This window comes from Myxocyprinus asiaticus, chromosome 12 (genome assembly GCF_019703515.2).
Source record: "Myxocyprinus asiaticus isolate MX2 ecotype Aquarium Trade chromosome 12, UBuf_Myxa_2, whole genome shotgun sequence".
Lineage (NCBI taxonomy): Eukaryota > Metazoa > Chordata > Actinopteri > Cypriniformes > Catostomidae > Myxocyprinus > Myxocyprinus asiaticus.
The window spans coordinates 29905152-29926009 of record NC_059355.1 but is presented as its reverse complement, the minus strand read 5'-3'; the positions used below and the strand labels follow the sequence as shown (position 1 = coordinate 29926009).

General features: G+C 36.6%; 1 protein-coding gene and 1 long non-coding RNA gene across 3 annotated transcripts in view; one reads left to right on the top strand and one right to left on the bottom strand.

The window, feature by feature from the left end:
• Positions 1-12440: 12440 nt before the first annotated feature.
• LOC127449472 (uncharacterized) lies at positions 12441-15042 on the bottom strand. The gene is made up of 3 exons (XR_007898756.1): positions 14941-15042; positions 13015-13256; positions 12441-12937 (listed from the first exon to the last, which is right to left on the bottom strand). It is a non-coding gene; the product is annotated as an uncharacterized LOC127449472 (long non-coding RNA).
• LOC127449471 (pituitary adenylate cyclase-activating polypeptide type I receptor-like) overlaps positions 13656-20858 on the top strand; it is a 67418-nt gene continuing 60215 nt past the window's right edge. Inside the window, exon 1 of one of the 2 annotated variants that reach the window (XM_051712913.1) lies at positions 13656-15108. The gene's annotated coding sequence lies outside the window, so the exon portion shown is untranslated. The remainder of the gene's footprint in view (positions 15109-20858) is intronic. The other variant, XM_051712912.1, reaches the window with a different exon arrangement.

Below are 20858 nucleotides of genomic sequence, written 5' to 3'. Positions count from 1 at the left end.
CCTCGGATTTATTGGCACGGTTAGCTAAACTGAACCAAACTGGCACAGAACAGCACGGTTTTGCAACGAGAACATTCGGTCCAAAATCCAGCGGTTAATATTCCATGTGTTTGTTCAGCTAACTTAACTATTGATGCTGGGAATTCAGCAGCATGGATTAGACATAGTTTAAAAAATGGATTGTAATATAATAGATAATAAGATTTACACCTTGTTGGATACCTGGGTATAATTCAGTGTCAGTCTGAATTACATTATGTTGGGCTTGTTCATGCATTTAAGGGTTAAAATGTGTGTTTTTATTTATTTTAAGCAATAAAATGGCAGTAGCACCTACTAGAAACATTCTTGCTTTAGATGTAAACGTACAGAGGTGTGCCAAATTTATTGACAGTGGTATGGGAGAGAGCTGGAGAATGAGTCATACAAAAAATTATATTCTGGAAAAGACAAGAGCAACAGAGAGAGCAAATGCTGCTGCTGAGAACATATTAAATAGAAATATTAAGATGTCAGAAGGTGAAGGAAAATGTACTCTTATTACCGTACTATAGTGTCACTCTCAAAAGGAGACATCTTTCTCTATGTTCAGTGGCGTAAATTTGTTTATCTATGTGCCATGACTTCACTTTTCACACATTGGATTATTAAAGCAACTGCAGGAGATTGACTCATCAGTAGATAGCTGTGTAGGAGGGCAAGACAGAAAGGGATACATTTCCTCAAGAAAAATAGAGATAGAGGGAGTGAAGGGGGGATGAGAGGCTGTAAGAGGCAATAAAGACAAGGTAGAGAATGGTGTCATATCGGGGTGCAAAGAGCTTTGCCAGCCTGCTTGTCTTTTCAGATATTTAGATGATTGCTGACACTTACATTTTGGTTCATATTCTCTGCTCCATTTTTATGTCTAAAATGTTTTTTCTCTCATCACCTACACTGTATTTTTATTTATTTTATTTTTTTTACATCTAGTTGTATCAAGGTGTTTATTTGAGTTGACATCTAAATTGTCCTGTCAACTTAAAATGTTAAGTTGTGATTCTATCAATTTGTACTTTAGTTGAGTCAACAAGTGTATTTGTCATCTCAACTCGCTTAACAAAGTTGCTGAACAAACAAAGATTTGGCAGCTCTCAGCACACATTGCAGCATAAATAAATCATGACGTTAATGTTGTAGGCTTATCTTTTGCTATTTGCAGACTTTATTTGTGCTGCTGTTGTTGTTTTTGTCATTACTGTTAATTAATACATGTGTGGTGATGTTAAGAGCTCATCTTTTACTTTATGGTGTTTGTTGAGGTTCATCATTCATGCAGTTTATTTCTTCAAGTGTTGACATCTTTGTGCCACCAAATCAAACTATCATGTCTGTTTCTCAAGAACGGACTGTCCTGCAGTGCAAAACTTGCAGGGTTTATTTGACAATTAAAGTCAGGTTCACTGAACACTAAATTTACAGTGGCAGGCCTTAAAATTCACTGAACTTAAGTAAAGTTGTTATAACTACATCCAATTTAAGTTTTTACAACTACATTCAATCAGTTCAGATTATTATTATTATTTATTTATTTTTGTTGTTGTTGTTGTTGAGAAAAACATATTCAATTAATCAGTAAAAAAATAAAATAAAAAGAAATTAAAAAAAAACTATATATAATGAATTGAATCAACAAAGCATTTTTAACGTTGTATATCCGTTTTGATTTCTGTGATGTATTATTTATGTTTGCGATGCATGGAAATGGACATGATGTTTTCGTAAACTTAAGGGGATGCTTCTACCATCCCCCCTTCCCTCTTTTGCCACACCACCCCTGGGATGTTTAGATTTCACACACTTAAAAAAATAAATAAATAAAAAATAATTAACCTAAAAAAATATGCTTCATGTGGAAGCATTTACATTAATTTGTTTTATTCAAGACACAAATATTATTTAAGGGAATATTCCAGTTTCAATACAAGTAAAGCTCAATCGACAGCATTTGTGGCATAATGTTGATTACCATAAAAAATCATTTTGACTCGTCCCTCCTTTTGTTAAAAAAATAAAATAAAATTAAATAAATAAATAAAAAATAAAAAGTCAAGACATTTTTATTTGTATAGCTCTTTTCACAACACACATCTTTTCAAAGCAGCTTTACAGTAAATCATGCATTAACAAAAAATGAAATTATAATATCTATAAAGTCTTAGAAGGATCTTTGTGTAGTTTGATTAAATATGATTGTAAATTGTGTATGAAAATTAAATAATTAAATAATAATTGTATTTAGAACCCCTGTGAGCAAGCTGAAGGCGAGTGTGGCAAGGAACACAAAACTCCATAAGATGTTGGTAGAACACAATCTTGGAAGAAACTAGGCTCACTGTGGGGGGCAATTCCCCTCTGGCTAACCAGCATGAATATAATGACAATATTAGTTATTTATGTGCAGTGCAGGTCATGGTTTAAGATTAGTAAACTAAGTGTTAAGGTCCAGTGTTTAAAAAAAAAAAAATTTATGAACTGTAAGATTAATGACTAATGTCTTTGAAGTCCATCCTGGATTAACTGCAGAAGTTCACATAGATGCATTGTCCTTTGTTAGTTGGCTGATGAAGGCTTTTGTTGGCAATTAAACGATAGTCTATGTATTCCATTTCCAGAGTGTAGTCCATCAATAGACAAAGGTGATGCAGGAAGAGATCCAGAGGTGGGTAGTAACACACTACATTTTTGGGGAAAAAAATTACTTTTATGAGTATGTTTTATGGTGGGTACTTTTCACTCTTAAGTAAATTTCTGATGAAAATAACGTACTTTTACTTCATTACAATGGGTAGCATTCCTGTTGTTACATTACTGGTTTTAATTTAATAAGTGTTAATAAATGCATAATTTATTGAGATTTTTGAATGGGACTCTTACGACAGCGGAACTTCACAGCTGCACGCTATCACTCGAGTCGTGTTCAACACTACAGCAGCAAGCACACAAAACGAACATTTCTTCACTCCACACAATGCCTTCATTTTACACCAAGACAATGATATGTTTCAAGATTAATACCGCAGCTCCAACTTAAGAAAACATGGTGAGGTAAGTTTTAGAGATTGTGACAATGTGGGCTTGTCAGTGTCATGGTGATACTCATTAATTCTCAGTGTGAATCTGTAACTGTGGGCTCTTATGACCTCAGTTTCTAAGTTTACATTATGATATCAGCACTGCAACATATCAGTGCCTACTGTATAAATCTTTGTAAACATCCACGTTGTGCAAATTTTTTTTGCCCTGCCGATCGCGATTGTGAGCATTTCTTCACGTGCAAGATTGGCGTGTGAACAGCGTTTGACAGATGTGGGTGGCTTTGTCTAATGGACAACACGCTTCCAAACACAGAGATAAGGTGCAATTTACCCCCTTAGTGTACAGAACTAATACTAGAAAACGGTTTCCAAACTTCTCTTCTAACTGACAGATTCATCCAAATCTGGGAAGCATCCTTAAAGTGATAGTTCAGCCTTTAATTAATATTATATCATAATTTCCCCGCCCTCATCTCCTTCCAACCCCCTGAAACGTTCTGTATTCTGTGGAATCCAAAAGATGTTAGACAGAATGTTAGGGACTGACAGTCTCAGTCACCATTCCCTTTCAAAATATGGAGAGAAAAAAACAAACAAAAAAAACATGCAGTGAAAGTAAATGATGATTAAGTTTAGCATTCTGTCTAACATCTCCTTAAAGAAATAATTTTCCCAAAATTGAAAATTCTTGCATTATTTACTCACTCTCATGCCATCCCAGATGTGTGTTTTTTCTTCTTCTGCTGAACACAAAGATTTTTAGAAGAATATCTCAGCTCTGTTAGTTTATACAAGAATGCAAGTGAATGGGTACCAAAACTTTGAATATCTTGTTCAGTTGATGCTTTATTCCTAAACAATTTAGCCACAGTAATGAATAAACACCTAGGATTGTTGTGGTTAATTTCTATGAGTTTGCTAAAATATGCTGACCTGGCAGCTATTAGTGCCTGTCTGTAGCTACAGACACTACCCTTCCATGCACCACAAAATAACTCTAATTTTGTATTCTTCCACTTTCGCTCCATTTTCCGAGCTGCTCTCTTGAAAGCATGAGTGTGATCATTGTACCATGGTGCAGGGCTATTTTATTGAATTTTCTTTAATCGAAGGGGGGCGACACTATCAAGAGTGATAGAGAAGACTGTATTTATATTTTCTGTTATTACATCAAGTTCTTCTAGACTTTTTGGCTTACTATGTGAGACAAAAAAAAATAAAAAATACAGGTGAGGCACTTACAATGGAAGTGAATGGAGCAAATTTTTGGAGGGTTTAAAGGCAGAAATGTAAAGCTTATAATTTTATAAAAGCGCAACATTATTCTACTGTTTTTTGTTTTTTTTATTATTATTTTCTCCTCTTTTCTCCCCAATTTGGAATTCCCAATGTGCTCTAAGTCCTCGTGGTGGCATAGTGACTCGCCTCAATCTGGGTGGCGGAGGACAAATCTCAGTTGCCTCCACGTCTGAGACCATCAATCCACGCATCTTATCACTAGGCTCGTCGTGCATGACACCGCGGAGACTCCACATGTGGAGGCTCATCTTATTCTCTGCAGTCCATGCACAACTTACCACGTGCTCCATTGAAAGCGAGAACCCCTAATTGCGACCACGAGGACGTTACCCCATGTGACTCTACCTTCCCTAGCAATGGGGACAATTTGGTTGCTTAGAAGACCTGGCAGGAGTCACTCAGCATGCCCTGGATTCGAACACACGACTCCAGGGGTGGTAGTCAGCGTCAATACTCGCTGAGCTACCCAGGCCCCCCACATTATTCTACTGTTAAAGCGTGTATTATTAGCTGTAAAGTTATTTAAATTGTCGTTTTAGGGTTTATAGTGTTATGTCATACTAGCAACGAAAGTGTAGAATTGGATATAACTTACACAGAAAAGGTTAGTAAACAATTCTATCACACTAAAATCATGCTAATGCATATTGTTTACATCTTGTGGCTATAATTTTGAAACAGTAAGTATTTTAACATTTACTGATTGGCCCCATTTACTTCCATTATAGGTACCTCACTGTTACCCAAATTTTTGCTTTTTTTTTTAAAGAAAAGAAGGGACAAGTCGAAATACAATTTTGTGATAATCAACATTTTGCCACAAATTATATTAATTTAGCTTAACTTTGAAACCGTAATATTCCTATAACATCATTAATCAACCTGAATACATTAAGTTACTCCAACTAAACTAATTTTAAGGGTTAAATCAGGTAGATGTAACTCTTTAAAGGAGTAATGACATGAGGAATTTAATTTGGTAACACTTTATAATAACTACACAGTATAAAGTATTTGTAAAGCATTAGTTTATAGTTAATTGATCATTTATAAATTATTGTTCCTACATTATTAATACATTAAAAAGCTACATATAAATAGTATGTTATTTGTTTCTATTCACTTTAGCAAATTATTTATTATTGTTTAATAAGTTCATATATAGGCAGTTTGATAATGTTTTTATTTATTTATTTTATTTTTTTAATTTTGTATCTTTAGTAAACAACTTGTTAATCATACCTAACTGATGTATTTTAGTTGATGCAAACCAGTGGTAAAGAATTGTTTATGAGAACATTAAGAAAGCATAAACTCATATTTAATACAGTTATTAAATATGTAATTAATTGGATACACATTTCTGCTTAATTAATGTGTTTATTAATGTTTCAGGAACACTTACTATTAAATCAATTAATGCATAATAAAGGTCATAATAAAGCACTTACTAATGATGGCTAGCTAAGCATTTTGTGTGACCTAATCTAAAGTGAGAACTACAGTATATATTCCTAATTAAACATTTATTAACATGGTTTAACAGTAAGTATAGCCAGCTGGCCCAGGGCCAGTGTGAGAGTTTCGCCCTTTCGGGCCAGTATTGCATTGTCACTAAATCTTCCGTTGATCTTGTAGATGTGTTGTACATGTATCCTAGTCTGATTATTAAACCACAGCAGCCTGCAATTTCATTTAAAAAATATCCAGTTCTCTTGTGTTGCATGCTTCAGTGTGATGTGTGAAGGCATTAACCTGCAAAAAATCACATTATGACTTCTGTAATCTGTGTATTCGATTATAGAAAGTGATACGCTCATTTAATGCGAAGCATGCAGCACATTCCAGACTATTTATTTAAAGAAATTGCAGCCTCTTACCATGTAACAATCGAATTACCACATAGCGAACTGCTTATCCAGAAGTGTGAAACTTCCATCAAACAGACACAGAAACTGGCACAGTGATCCATCAAAATAAAAGTTTGGTTTAAATGGACGTGTGAAACTGAAGAAATGATAACAAAAAATATATTACTGCTGCATAGTAAACATTTTATATTCATTTTATTATTATTATTATTATTATTATTATGATAAATATTATTATTATTATTATTACTATTATATCAGGAATAATTATATTTTTGCAAATTTCACAAGCAAGTGTGCTGTTGTACTGAATGTACTGTAAGTTTTTAATTTATACAGTGATTCTCTGTTGTGCTCACTTTATTTGACAAAAAATAACTTTTTTAGATTCAGCTGTGAAGATGATATTGAAGCACTTTATTTGATAATATAATTTCATTTGATGAACTCTTTATGAATTAATTTTTCATATTTTTGATAAAAAAAAAATCCTTCAAACATCAAATTCAGAAAAAATCTAATGGAAAACAGAATTCGGGAAAACAAGGCAGAATTAGGAAAAAAGATTTAATCGGGTCCTATTTTTTATGCCTTGCAAATATAAACATTTGCATTTTATTTGAAGTAATAAAAGTTGTTAATGTATTGATTATCTAATTATGCTCATTGAAACTTGTCATCAAAGTGGTGATTTAACTAAAAAAAAAAAAAGAAAAAATGAGCTGCCTCCCAGTGTCATGATAAATTGAGTCCACCTGGTCCCCATGGGGGTAACCGTTTGTAATGCCTGAGCAAAAACATATCACGTTATCGTGATAGCATGTCACTGAAATCTAGGCTAACTGAAAAACACAAACAATGACACATCTTTAATTTTACAATCTGTAATTCCAGTTATATACAGTTAGTGAAACGTATGGTTTAAATGTCATTAAATGTTGCATTTCCAAAGTTATATCGACATGCATCATAAAATGATTTTAAAGGATTTATACTCAGGCAGTGAATATAGTACCCATTAATAGGTCCCTCAGCCAATGGAATTGCTGTGACGTCAGAGGGAGACCCGATTTTTATGGGGGACTCGATTTATCATGACACCGAAATCTTCGTTAATCAGCATTTAAATATTTTTTGTCATACTGCAGACATTTGCACTTTAAATACTGTGCTTGTATCGTTTTACTATAAGGATTGGTACCCGAGATACAAATCCGCCCCTGCAATCTCTGGAAAATTATTACATAAAATGCCCTATTCAGTAACCACAAACTACTGTTATTGGCTGCATCTGAAACCAAAGGTAGCTGTCTTGTTGCCCTGCTGCCCTATCAGTCAATGACTCAACAGACAGTGTTTGCATACTGTGGAAGGATGAACGAGGCACAGCCAATTATTTTCAAGTGCACAGTCCCACAAAGGGGGTGTTTTATTGTGACAATAAGTAAAATGAGAACTTAATGGTGCATGGTGTCTTTGGTGCAAGGGTAGGGTGAGCGTGTCGGGTGTCTGTGTTCGTGAATCCGGTGTTTCGTGAAGTTTCCACAGAATGCGTGCGGTGATCGGCGCTCACTCATTGCTGGAGTCTGGAATTGAGAGAGAGAGAGAAGAGGATTAGTGTCATGTCTTGGAGATGGTGCTCAACGTCTTCCTCTTCCTCCGGTGTTTAAATCCCCTCCAGCTGATTGTTCGCAGGTGACGCCGATCAGCATCTGCATTCCATGGTTTATTGGCAAATGTGCTCCAATTCCAGGGCAACGCTGAAATGCACGGGATACTCGCCACATTCCCCCCCCCCCCAAGCGACGTCCTGGACCTTGAAGCACACAAAGGGGGAGGGAGTGAACTTTTACACAGACCTGACCAACCTTTGAACATTCTGGACAGGCCATCTGCATTGCTGTTGGCTACCCCCGCTCAATGTTGCACCTTGAAATGGAAGTCCTGGAGGGCGAGGAACCAGTGGGTTACCCTAGCATTAGAGTACTTCGCTCGTGCCATCTATTGCAACAGGCGTGGTCAGTCAGCAGAGTGAATCTCTGGCCCAGTAGATAGTACCGTAGCTCCAGGACGGTCCACTTTATGACCAACGCTTCTTTCTCCATGGCCGCATACCGTGTTTTGGCTGGGATCAGCTTCCGGCTGATGTACACTACGGGTTGTTCTTCCCCCTGTTGGACTTGGGACAAGACAGCCCCCAACCCCATATCTGAGGCGTCTGTTTGTAGGAGGAAGGGGTAGCTGAAATCTGGGGCGTGTAGGACCAGAGCTGAGGTCAGGGCGTTCTTCAACTTCTTGAAGGCTTCCTCTGCGGGGTGGCTCCATTGCACCTTCTCAGGCTGCCCCTTCTTGGTCAGGTCTGTAAGGGGACAGGCTATAGTGAAGAAGTGAGGTATGAAGCATCGATTATATCCCGCCAACCCAAGGAATGCACATACTTGGGTTTTGGTGGTTGGTCAGCCAAAGGAGCATACTGCCTCCACTTTTTGTTCCTGGGGCATGAGTAGACCCCTTCCGATCTGATATCCCAGGTAGCGTGCCTCCGATGCTCCTAGGTGGCACTTCTTTGGATTGGCGGTGAGTCCGGCTTTCCTCGGTTCAGTCAGCAACCTCCGCAGACGGTCCAGGTGGTCCTCCTACCGCTCCCAATATCGTCCAGGTAAGCCAGTGGCAGTTGCCCCATGTAGACCGAAGGGTAGCACCCGGTACTGCCAGTGGCTGTTAGATGTGCTGAATTATGTCTTTTTCCTGGACGATGGGGCTAAGGGTACCTGCCAGTATCCTTTAGTCAGATCCAGGGTGGATATATACCGCGCTCGGCCCAGCCGCTCGATGAGCTCATCCACTCAGGGCATGGGGTATCCGTCGAAGGTGGAGACTTCATTTAGCTTCCAGAAGTCATTGCAGAAGCGGAGGGTGCCGTCGCCCTTTGGAACCATCACGATTGGGCTGGACCAAGGGCTTCTGGACTCTTCGATGACCCTGAGTTGTAGCATCCGTTGCACTTCCTCCTCTCTAGACTGTCGGCGAGCCTCCGGGACCCGGTAGGGACGCTGCCGCATGATGGTTCCAGGAGGTGTGCGAATTTCATGATGGATCATGTTGGTCCGCCCGGGGCGACTCAAAAACACGTCACTGAACTGTCTGACCAGGGCTTCCAATTCCTTCTTTTGATTCGCGGAGAGTTGGTTCCCCAGATCCACCACTGGAGCCCTTTCGGGATCGGCCCAGCGTTTGAGGAGGTTAATGTGGTAGATCTGCTCTACTCGTCTTCGTCCCAGCTGTCGGATGCAATACGTTACCGGCCCTGTCCGTTCCACCACGGTGTAAATTAAAAGTTGGAAAAAACTTACATTATACACAAATTGGCTAACAATTGCCTCTTCTGCCGCCATTTTTTTCTTCAGTTCAACCGCTGTGGATCCTCACGCACAGGATTACGGGATTTCATAGGCATCAAAGGATACATCTATGCTGCCTTCAAAAATTGATCAGATGTGACAGGACGTGACACGAACACTGGATTCGGACGTGTCTTGATCCCTTCCTACCTCCGTATACAGTCTCTGGAGGCAGCATTTTCCTTGTTTCGTACGCAGCCATTGTTCCATCCAGCCCAGCGCTGAGAAAAGTAACATGTAAGGCATGACAACGTTGCTTGTACACTTTAGCAGCATAGTAAGGAAATTTTCACTAATTAAGTTTAATAGGCACTGAATTGGCAAAATATCATAAGGTTACATGCTCTTTCCTATTTCTGTAATGGTGATGTGCTGGCTGTTTTCAGAGCGCATGCACAGAGACTGTTGCGGGATTTCTGGACTTCCCTTTTGGAATCGGATTAAATTTAATGAAATATTTATAGTAGGTCCACTGGTGAAACTGAATTAAACAGTCATTTTAATTGGCAATAATGAAAACAGGTCTGCTCATAAAGCTTAAAAGGATGGAACATGCTAAATTTGTGTTTGAGCAATTAGAGGATCTCTTTTAATAAACTGTGGATTTTCCTCTCACTATTATTCCTGTACTTTTGTGTTGTGTCTGTTTTTTGTTTTGTGTGTGTGTGTTTTGTTTAGCTTTAGTGTCTGTTTTGAGCCTTTTTAGTGATTGAGATTCTATGGAGATCGTTATTTCAGGGCCAAGTTTTCAGAGTAATGGATCATTAATAAATGCCTAATTAGGAATATACAGTTCTCACTTTAGATTAGGTCATGAAAATGCTTAGTAAGCAATTAGTCAATGCTTTATTATGACCTATAATTACTTCAAGAATAAGTGTTACTAAAACAGTAACACATACATTGATTACGTTTAAATGTATAATTACATATATAATTTCTTTATTTACTATGAATTCATGCCTTGTTCATGTAAAAAAAAAAAAAAAAACATTATCAAACTGCCTATAAATGAACTTATTAAACAATAATAAATCATTTGCTACAGTGAATATAAACAAACAACAAACTAATTGTGTGTAATGTATTAATGTAGGAACAATAGTTTACAAATGATCAATTGACTATTAACAAATGCTTTCCAAATACTTTATACCGTGTAGTTATTATAAAGTGTTACCTCAAATTTTCCTTGATCTTTTGACTTATAAGAGGTCATTGTACTATAAAAATAGTTTCAGAACTGAAAACTTCCTCCTTAATAGAAAAAGGAGGAGCCTTTTTAAACTGAGCTACTGAAATGGCCCATGTGGAATTTGTGAAACTTGTGACATCACAAGGACCAAATACATCTGCATTTGACAGCATCTTCAGCAAGACATCAACGCATATTTTTTGTCATTGCACTCTTGGCTCCGCCCACTGGTGCTCAGTCAGTCACACAGGTAAAGAGGAGAGAGATTAATCTACACTTTTAAGGGAACTTACACAGGACACCTTCATGTGCCTATCTGGATTTAAATATTTTTCTACATAAACAGGCATGAGACGAATGGCTTTGACCGTTGTCATACATCTTGTGCTGTTTTTAAAAAAACGCAATGTCAAGTTGTAACTCTAAAAGGAAACTTCCATTCTGTTTCATTCAGCTGCGCTGTTTCTTGCTGTTTTGAAGGCGTCTTGTACAGTTTTTGCAACTATCTGCGCTATTTTTAATAGTTGTTTTTTTGTAATCATGCACTAGATGGACATCTTTAATTGTTCTAATGCATTTCCGGCAATGTGAGCTGCATTAGTGTAACTTTTAAAAATGCATCTCATTCTGCTGCTGCCACTGACTGGGAGGAACACATGCCATTCTGTGTGTAAACAAACACAGAAGATGTGAGATGTGAAGACTGAAGCACCCAACATCACCATGGATTGTATTACATTTGCATATTCAGAACATTTCAGCATGGTTTGTGTTTTTGGGCTCATATCAGCATGGATTGCTTGTGAATCTGTCAATCAGTCTTGTGATTCAAGCTTTGCAAAGGAACTGTTACTGAGCAGTTAAAACACTTGTGACCGGGGATAGTAAGGCCCAACTTTATCACAGACTACGACCTTTGAAAATAATTTATTTCACAATAAGAACACAGGTTCATAAATAAAACACCTAAAAAGGGAACAGAAATGTGAATTGCAAGTACAACTTCTCACTTTATTAAAAGCAGTCAAAAGTAAGCATTAAATGACACTTTTATTAAGAAATAAACCGCTAAAAAAAATAAAATAAAACAATACAATGAAATAAATAAATACTATATGAAAAAGGGGTATTCATTTTAGATTATTAAAATTAGTAAGATTAAAACACTGCCGATATTAACACACACAGGATTATGCAAAGTCTGAAAGGGAAAGAAAAGGAGACCACCTAGCAGGGAAGCTAAGAAACCCCAGAATCAGCTTCTCACCACACGCACACCGGTGACATACACACACACTGCAAAAGAAATGTGCAAAAAGTTAATGTCACACTGCACACTAAAGCTACACAATCACACAGTGAAGGAGAGAATGAAACCACTTCTAAACCCCACAGGTCTGCCCCACAGTCACCCCCACACAGGCCTGCTCTTGAAACAACAGAAAAGCAATGTTACAAAAATACACAGAACACAGCAGTTGGTCTATCACAAAATTACATGTAATCCCAAAAAAACAAAAAACAAAACAACAACAACAACAAAAAACAAAAAAAAAAAACAAAAACAACAGCAAATTTTTAACTTAAATCACAAACACAAAATGAACTAAAAAAAAAAAAAAAAGAGAGAGAAGGAGACTCCAGCAAGTGTAGAAAGCATTACAAGCAAGCAAGCTGTGGCTTAACACACCAGCCAGCAAACAAAATCAGCAAGCAAAAAGAAAGAAAAAAATTAAAACAAAACCATGCAGGCAAAACAGCAGAGCTTAGGCATATGTGGCTCAATGCACATACAGATAAGAGATCTGTTAAAATAAACAAATATACCAAATCGTCATGTTACATACAATTACACAGAAGCTATTCAAAATTACCCACTGAATAAAACTATTATTTTAACAAACTATACCCATAAATTATTTGGTCCATTATGAACACCCCCAGATACATGCTAAATGGCAAGGCATCAAAGATTTACAAAACACAATATTGTGGGTTGAACACATCATAGAATAGGATAAACACATACCTTAGTCACATTAAGAAATCGGACTCAAACCAACTAGACTGAGCCAATCAACAAGATCAGCCTTCCTAAAGAACATAAACATTCCCATATAAAAGAGGGGATAGCTCAGGATAACATTAGGCATATTTAAATGAATACATACCAACAGAATTGTGTTACTGGCGCATTTTCTGAACACAGAAAAAACGATTTACTGACGCGTCCTCAGAATGTGAAGAAACTGGAACCTTACAAAAAGCACATATTGCTAACATTAGTTAAAAATGAATCTTCATATTATTCACTACCACAGCATTTCACAATGCTCCATACTTACACAGGGAAACATGGCGAATACAACCCAATCCCAAGCTCTTAGTCTACGTCAGCTCTCTCTGTCACACACTATTGGACAACAAACTCGTAAGTAAACAATTTTATTCATAAATATTTAATATGTCTTCACTGTTTGAAAGTTTGTGGTGCTGCTTGAGTGAACAGTTGAATATATTCAGATGAAATGTGTTGGATGTGGGTTATATTTTAATCCTGAAATGTAGTTTTATAAATGTTGTGGTCTTGTGGATTTATATATATATATATATATATATATATATATATATATATATATATATATATATATATATATATATATTTTTTTTTTTTTTAAGATTTTGTTTCAAATATGGATGTATTGGAAGGGCTGCAGGATGTTAGACAATCATGACAGTGGGTGTTTACATTAAAGTCTTAAAGGGCCAGAGAGCTTAAAACCGAGCATTTCAGACAGAGGGACAGAGACAGGGTGGAAAAATATTATATATTACTAAATTATGACTGTTTTTGTTAAAAAATAAATAAATATATATATCATGACCTCTCTAAGGCAACAATTGCAGGTTACCACTTTTTACAGTACATTCGTATTGATTTTAGTTATTTAATTTGTAGATTTAACACATGGATTTAAATTTGAGATATCCATTTACATTTAAGATTTTTACATATTTGCATATGTATAATAAACACATAATAGTAATACCTATAATAATCATGCATAACACATATTTGGTAACATAAAATAATCATGCATAACACATATTTAGAAACAGTTTTGAAGTTTGTTTGAGCTAAAGCTAGAAATCTTGGACAGTTCCTTGTAGCAAGCCGTATTTTGCACTCCCCAAAGACGTCAGAAATTGTACGGGCATTTGATTAACCCTTAACCACTTTATTCTAACGCTGTTTGGGTGACATACAGTAAGCATGATATGATGCGAGGTTTCATGGGCTGCTGTCCAGGGTCCTGAGCCGTTTTCTGGAGGCGCTCTAGCGCAGCTGACTCCGGATATGGGTCAAGCATGAGCTGAATGGTGAAATCATTTAACTTGCTGATCAGTGTGCAAATAAGAAAATGATAATGCACTGGCTTCGTACAGTATTAGGACACGCCTCCTACACTTAACTACAAAGAAAGGGTTTTAAGACAATTAGGACTCTCTTCGACATTTTGCATTATAAATGTAAGCAATTAAGCAGTAAATCTGTGGAGAACTTGCCACATGTATATGGACTGGACTCACTGCAACCTCAAAACAAGAGTGTGGGAGAGAGAGAGTGAGTTGAGGGTCTTTGAGGGGGTTCATCTAAATGCGCAGCACATATCAGAGTGAGCATTGTGAGTCTGCGCGGATAACCGCTCGACAGCGGAGTCTTACAACACAATATAGACTATAGAGAATAGCGAGTAACATCCAGACAACAGATACGGTCTTTGAAAACGCGCGTTTCTTTTTTTTCATTTTTTTTTTTTTTTTTTTTTTTCATGCGCTTTCACGCGAACCACCAAGCGGGTATTGGTCAGGAGCGCTTCTTAGAATCTAAATGCATTTGTTACAATCATTTTATTTATTTATTTAATTTATTTATTTTTAAATAAATTCATTAGTTAAAACCCTGGATTTTCTATGAGTTCGAGACGCCTGTGAGGTAACTGCCCCCTCATTTATCGTGGAAGAGAGAGAGAGAGAGAGAGAGAGAGAGAGAGAGAGAGATAGAGAGAGAGAGAGACCTTCACTGCTGAACTCACCAAGTTTTTCGGGGCGTCTTGAGGGAATGTTGCTACAGCTGTAAGAACGTCTGTGACTGACAGCGCGAGACAGTCTGCTTTCTGCACCGTGTTGACACGTCCTTCCGCGAGACATCCTGCCGCGGGGACAGCAAGATTCAAGCTTCATTCTTTGAGTGGTTATCCAGTGTAAGATTCGTCTGTTTTTTTTTTCTGTCTTTTCTATTCAAACAACCGCATGTGTAGCCAATAATGCATTTAAATGAATCTGTAGCTCTCGTAGATCCATGGATGAGATGTACTGAGTGAGTATTGATCGAAACAATTAAGGCATTTGTGGTCGAAATTCTAGGCTATTTGATAGCAGTAGGTGTTAGAGGGTGTTTGTTACCGGTTTGCGTTTATGTTCGTGGGTAGTTCAAGTAGCCAACTGGGAATTCTGCGGTTTGCACTTTGCACAAATGATTTCTTTGAACAGTTGCCGTCATGTGTGCAAACTGCAATGCATATGGTAAATACAAATTTATTGAAAATAATAATAATAATAATAATAATAATAATAAAAGGAAAAACACAAAAATAGCGTCCAGCATCGTCTCATGTAAGGAATGATTACTGTCATGGAGCTGGTGTTGTTCGGCTATAGGCTAGCGTATATGTTATTCGGGAGCTGCAAAGCATGAACAGCACAATTTAAAAGCATTATTATTTTAAATGTGCATATCATCATAAAATTCTTTGGACCATAATGTCATGATTTCTTTTTCACGTTGCTACATTAATAGACAATGACTTAAAAGACTCTGAGATTTGTTCTATATGAATTATAAATGTTGATACCTGATTGAAATCGCCACGCCACACCCAAGGGCGCTCTCCAAACTAGTGCGATGATTAAGCCATAAAATGGCAGTAGTAACTTATAGAGGAAAGTATAGGTCTGTATATCAAATGCATTTCACGTATTGCACATATTGCAGACATCCTTACAGTACAAGATTTGGTTAATAAAATGGGGGGGGGGGGGGGGGGGTTCAGTTCAGTTCTATAGGACTACTCTAGTGCACCATAGACCACATCTGTTTTCACATACCACGTGGTATTCTGTTACAAGCACTCTCACCTCTAATGATATAAGAGTAGAAGATGAAAAGGAACTCGTTTTATATGTGTGTCTGATATTGAGGTTAGACTCTAGCTTTGCATCTCTCACACAGTGGCGGGACGCTAGCACAGCAGGCCTCTCTGAGTGGTCAACGGCTGAAGTCCATGTGACACTTAAAAAAAAAAATGGAGTTTCAATCGATTATGGCATCAGTGCCAAACACCAAAAATGATTAGTCTATACTTTCTGCATATATAATGTCTCAATAAATAGACCTACAAATTAATGCATTTGAGGTGATCACAGAAACACTGCTAGAGCTCTCGCTGTTAATTTGCTGCAAGCCATTTACAATCATTAATCAAGGGCTCAAATGCAGCTTAAAAATAGATGCATGTACATTTTGATCTGGCAAATATCAAAATGCATGAGTTGTGGGAATGGGTATAAATCCACCCTGCAAACTCAAGTGTAGCCTATACAGAAATCTTATATGTGGCAATATATATATAAAACACATATGTTTATGTTTATTTTTTAACTCAAAATACCACATGCTTGTACAAATATGTTGCATATATTTTAATACAACAAAAATGGCAGTTTTTTCATAAACCTAACAGACATTGTAATTTCCCAAATAACAGTGGAAGTTGCATATGAACATATATGCCCAAATATATGAACAACATTTCATATATGTTCATAAATGGCCAAATTTGTGTTTTATTTTATTGTATTTATTATTTGGTAGAGTGATTCTCTAATTCATTTTGTATGTGTAGTGTGTGTATTTCTTATACAACTACACACACTAACAGATAAGGGCATACCCATACTTGAATATGCACATTTTGTTTGGTCTCTCTGCTTTTTGACAGCACAACTCTGTTGACCACACAATTTTCTCTATTTTCAGCACTTTTTGCTATTGGACATAAATTATACATTCACATTTTGTTGGCCTGTTGTCTGCAGTTGACACATGTTGAAATTATTTGTGCTCGTATTAAACACACAGACACAGACACACACATAACATTGCTGCTTTAATAATAACAAATCACTCAACCAACTTTGGGGCTCATGGCACAGTAATTGAAGCCACTCCATGCATTTCCTTGTGATTTATACTGAGAAAGAGAGAAGGAAATAAACAGAGAAGAGGGATTCTCCAACTTCCATAATTCCTGATTTACACTCTTATATTAACTTAGTGATTAAAGACAGAAATATGTCTATATGTTAATTATAATCTCTCTCCTTCCTTTTCAAACAACAATTGACAATCTAAATATAGATGTGCAGACTATAATTGTGACTTAGTTCATGATTGGTCAGCCTAGTGTGGTATTACCACTCTAATGAGATTTATGAAAAATATTCAGTGTAGAAATGAGGGCAGAGATCCATCTTATGACTTATGAGACAGATTTCATCCATCCTCAAGGATTAGATTAAAATGGATTCATCCACTGCATAGCCGGCTTTGAGCCGATCTTTCTTATCTCTCCATAGATTACTTTTATTCTTGAGAGAGACTTTTCTCTCTTTCTTTCTTTCTTTCTTTCTTTCTTTCTTTCTTTCTTTCTTTCTTTCACATTGCAACATTTTGGTAATTTTTGTTGTGGGTGCCTGTGATATTAGATATTATTGTGGGGAGCAATAACTAGGGTTGTCAGCTGGTTGGACTGACATGCCTTATTGCCTCTGCAAAGTCATTTGGAGAGTCGTAATAACCTTGACTGGATCAGTGGCCCCAAGTGCTTTGGGGAAAGCTGCATTGACTTGTTTTTGTTTAAAGCAGCATGATGTCCTATTTAGCATATTTTTGTACTGTATGTGTGATTTTTGAGTTTCTGGAATTTGATTATTTGGTTTTTAAGGGCAGCCCCATTCAAATGATCTCTATTACATTGCTTTTCTAGGTAAAGCTGTTTCTTCATCGCATTGAATATGATGCTTTCTAAGCCAGGACAAACATCATACAGACAACATCATACTGTTTCAGAGCCATTTCATGAAACCTTTGACTGCAGAGTAGACTGGCAGTAGAATTGCAGATTTTTTATTTTATTACTTATTTCATGAAAATCGCATTTAAAAAATGTGGAATTAAGATAATTGGGGAATTATTTTTTGTGAACATGAAATGTCGCAGGCTTTTTCCAACATGTGAACATAGGCCTACAGTATATAGTGACTACTGGCCACCAATGTATTGCCTTGGCCAGTGTTGGTATTTTTAAATTATTGGCATTTTTAAATAATTGGCATCAAACAATAATTTTATTCCATTCAGCTATTTGTGGTCTAAGAATATATGTATATTTCATCATTCATCAAAATTAAGTTTATACAAAAATGTATAGGCCTAAATAGCAATATACTGTGTGTAAAATACATATGTTTATGTATGGTTTTCTCAAAATGTCAAGCACCTATATGTTACATATATTTCGATCTGCAAAAATATACCATACTTTGATTTTTCAAATAATAGCCGAATATGTACAGAGTATATGCCAACATGTATGAATTATAATTATATACTATATATAATTTTTTATTTATATATACACTGATCAGCCATAACATTAAATCCACCTGCCTAATATTGTGTAGGTCCCCCTCGTGCCACCTAAACAGCGCCAACCTGCATCTCAGAATAGCATTCTGTGATGATATTCTTTTCACCACAATTGTACAGAGCGGTTATCTGAGTTACCGTAGACTTTGTCAGTTCGAACCAGTCTGGCCATTCTCTGTTGACCTCTCTCATCAACAAGGCATTTACGTCCACAGAACTGCCACTCACTGGATGTTTTTGACACCATTCTGAGTAAATTCTAGAGACAGTTGTGCGTGAAAATCCCAGGAGATCAGCAGTTACAAAAATACTCAAACCAGCCTGTCTGTCTGGCACCAACAATCATCCATGCGATTATCTAATCAGCCAATTGTGTGGCAGCAGTGCATAAAATCATGCAGATACGGGTCAGGAGCTTCAGTTAATGTTTACATCAACCATCAGAATAGGGAAAAAATGGGATCTCAGTGATTTGGACCATGGCATGATTGATGGTGCCAGATGGGCTGGTTTGAGTTTTCTGTAAATGCTGATCTCCTGGGATTTTCACACACAATAGTCTCTAGCATTTACTCCAAATTTTGCACAAAAAAAAAAAAAAAAAAAAAAAAAAAACATCCTGCGAGCAGCAGTTCTGTGCACGGAAACACCTTGTTGATGAGAGAGGTCATTAAAAAAAAAAAAAAAAAAAAAACACATTAAAACCCACATTAAACCATATATCATTCTATATATATATATATATATATATATATATGTGTGTGTGTGTGTGTGTGTGTGTGTGTGTGTGTGTGTGTGTGTGTGTGTACACTGGCGGTCAAAAGTTTGGAATAATGTACAGATTTTGCTGTTTTGGAAGGAAATTGGTATTTTAATTCACCAAAGTGGCATTCAGCTGATCACAAAGTATAGTCAGGACATTACTGATGTAAAAAACAGCACCATCACTATTTGAAAAAAGTAATTTTGGATCAAATCTAGACAGGCCCAATTTCCAGCAGCCATTACTCCAACACCTTATCATTGACTAATCATGCTAAATTGCTGATTTGGTACTAGAAAATCACTTGCCATTATATCAAACATAGTTGAAAGCTATTTGGTTCGTTAAATGAAGCTTAACATTGTCTTTGTGTTTGTTTTTGAGTTGCCACAGTATGCAATAGACTGGCATGTCTTAAGGTCAATATTAGGTAAAAAAGAAACTGCTTTCTCTAGAAACTTGTCAGTCAATCATTGTTTTGAGGAATGAAGGCTATACAATGCTTGAAACTGTCAAAAAACTGAAGATTTTATACAAAGGTGTACATTACAGTCTTCAAATACAAAGGACAACTGGCTCTAACAAGGACAGAAAGAGATGTGGAAGGCCCAGATGTACAACTAAACAAGAGGATAAGTACACCAGAGTCTCTAGTTTGAGAAATAGACACCTCACATGTCCTCAGCCGACAGCTTCATTGAATTCTACTCGCTCAACACCAGTTTCATGTACAACAGTAAAGAGAAGACTCAGGGGTGCAGGCCTTATGGGAATAATTGCAAAGAAAAAGCCACTTTTGAAACAAAAAGAAAAGGTTAGAGTGGGCAAAGAAACACAGACATTGGACAACAGATGTTATGGATCTTAACTCCATTGAGCTTTTGTGGGACCAGCTAGACTGTATGGTGCATGAGAAGTGCCCGACAACACAGCCACATATATGGCAAGTGCTACAGGAAGCGTGGGGTGAAATGTCACCTGAGTATCTGGACAAACTAACAGCCAGAATACCAAGGATCTGCAAAGCTATCATTGCTACACGTGGAGGATTTATTGATGAGAACTCTTTGAAGTAGTTTAAGAAGTTCTGAAATTTTTTTTTTTTCTAATTGTAATAGTAATTTTTCACGTAAAAAGTACCAATTTCTTTCCATAAGAGCAAAATCTGTACATTATTCCAAACTTTTGGCCGCCAGTGTGTGTATATATATATATATATATATATTGAATGAAGTACATTTGTTTTTTCTTTTATTGAGATGTATGAAGAAGAATGCCACTAAATTATTCAATTTATTAGAAAGCCTTGGAATGACCTAACTTTGGTTTACAATTTTATTTTACATTTTTTTAAACTCTTTTTCCTCTTCTTTTTTCCTCCTTTACCATTATATTGTTTTCTGCTCAGCTTAGTTGAGATATTTATCATAATGTTTTGGTGCCTATTTCTGTTGTATATTTAATTGTTTTTGTAATAATAA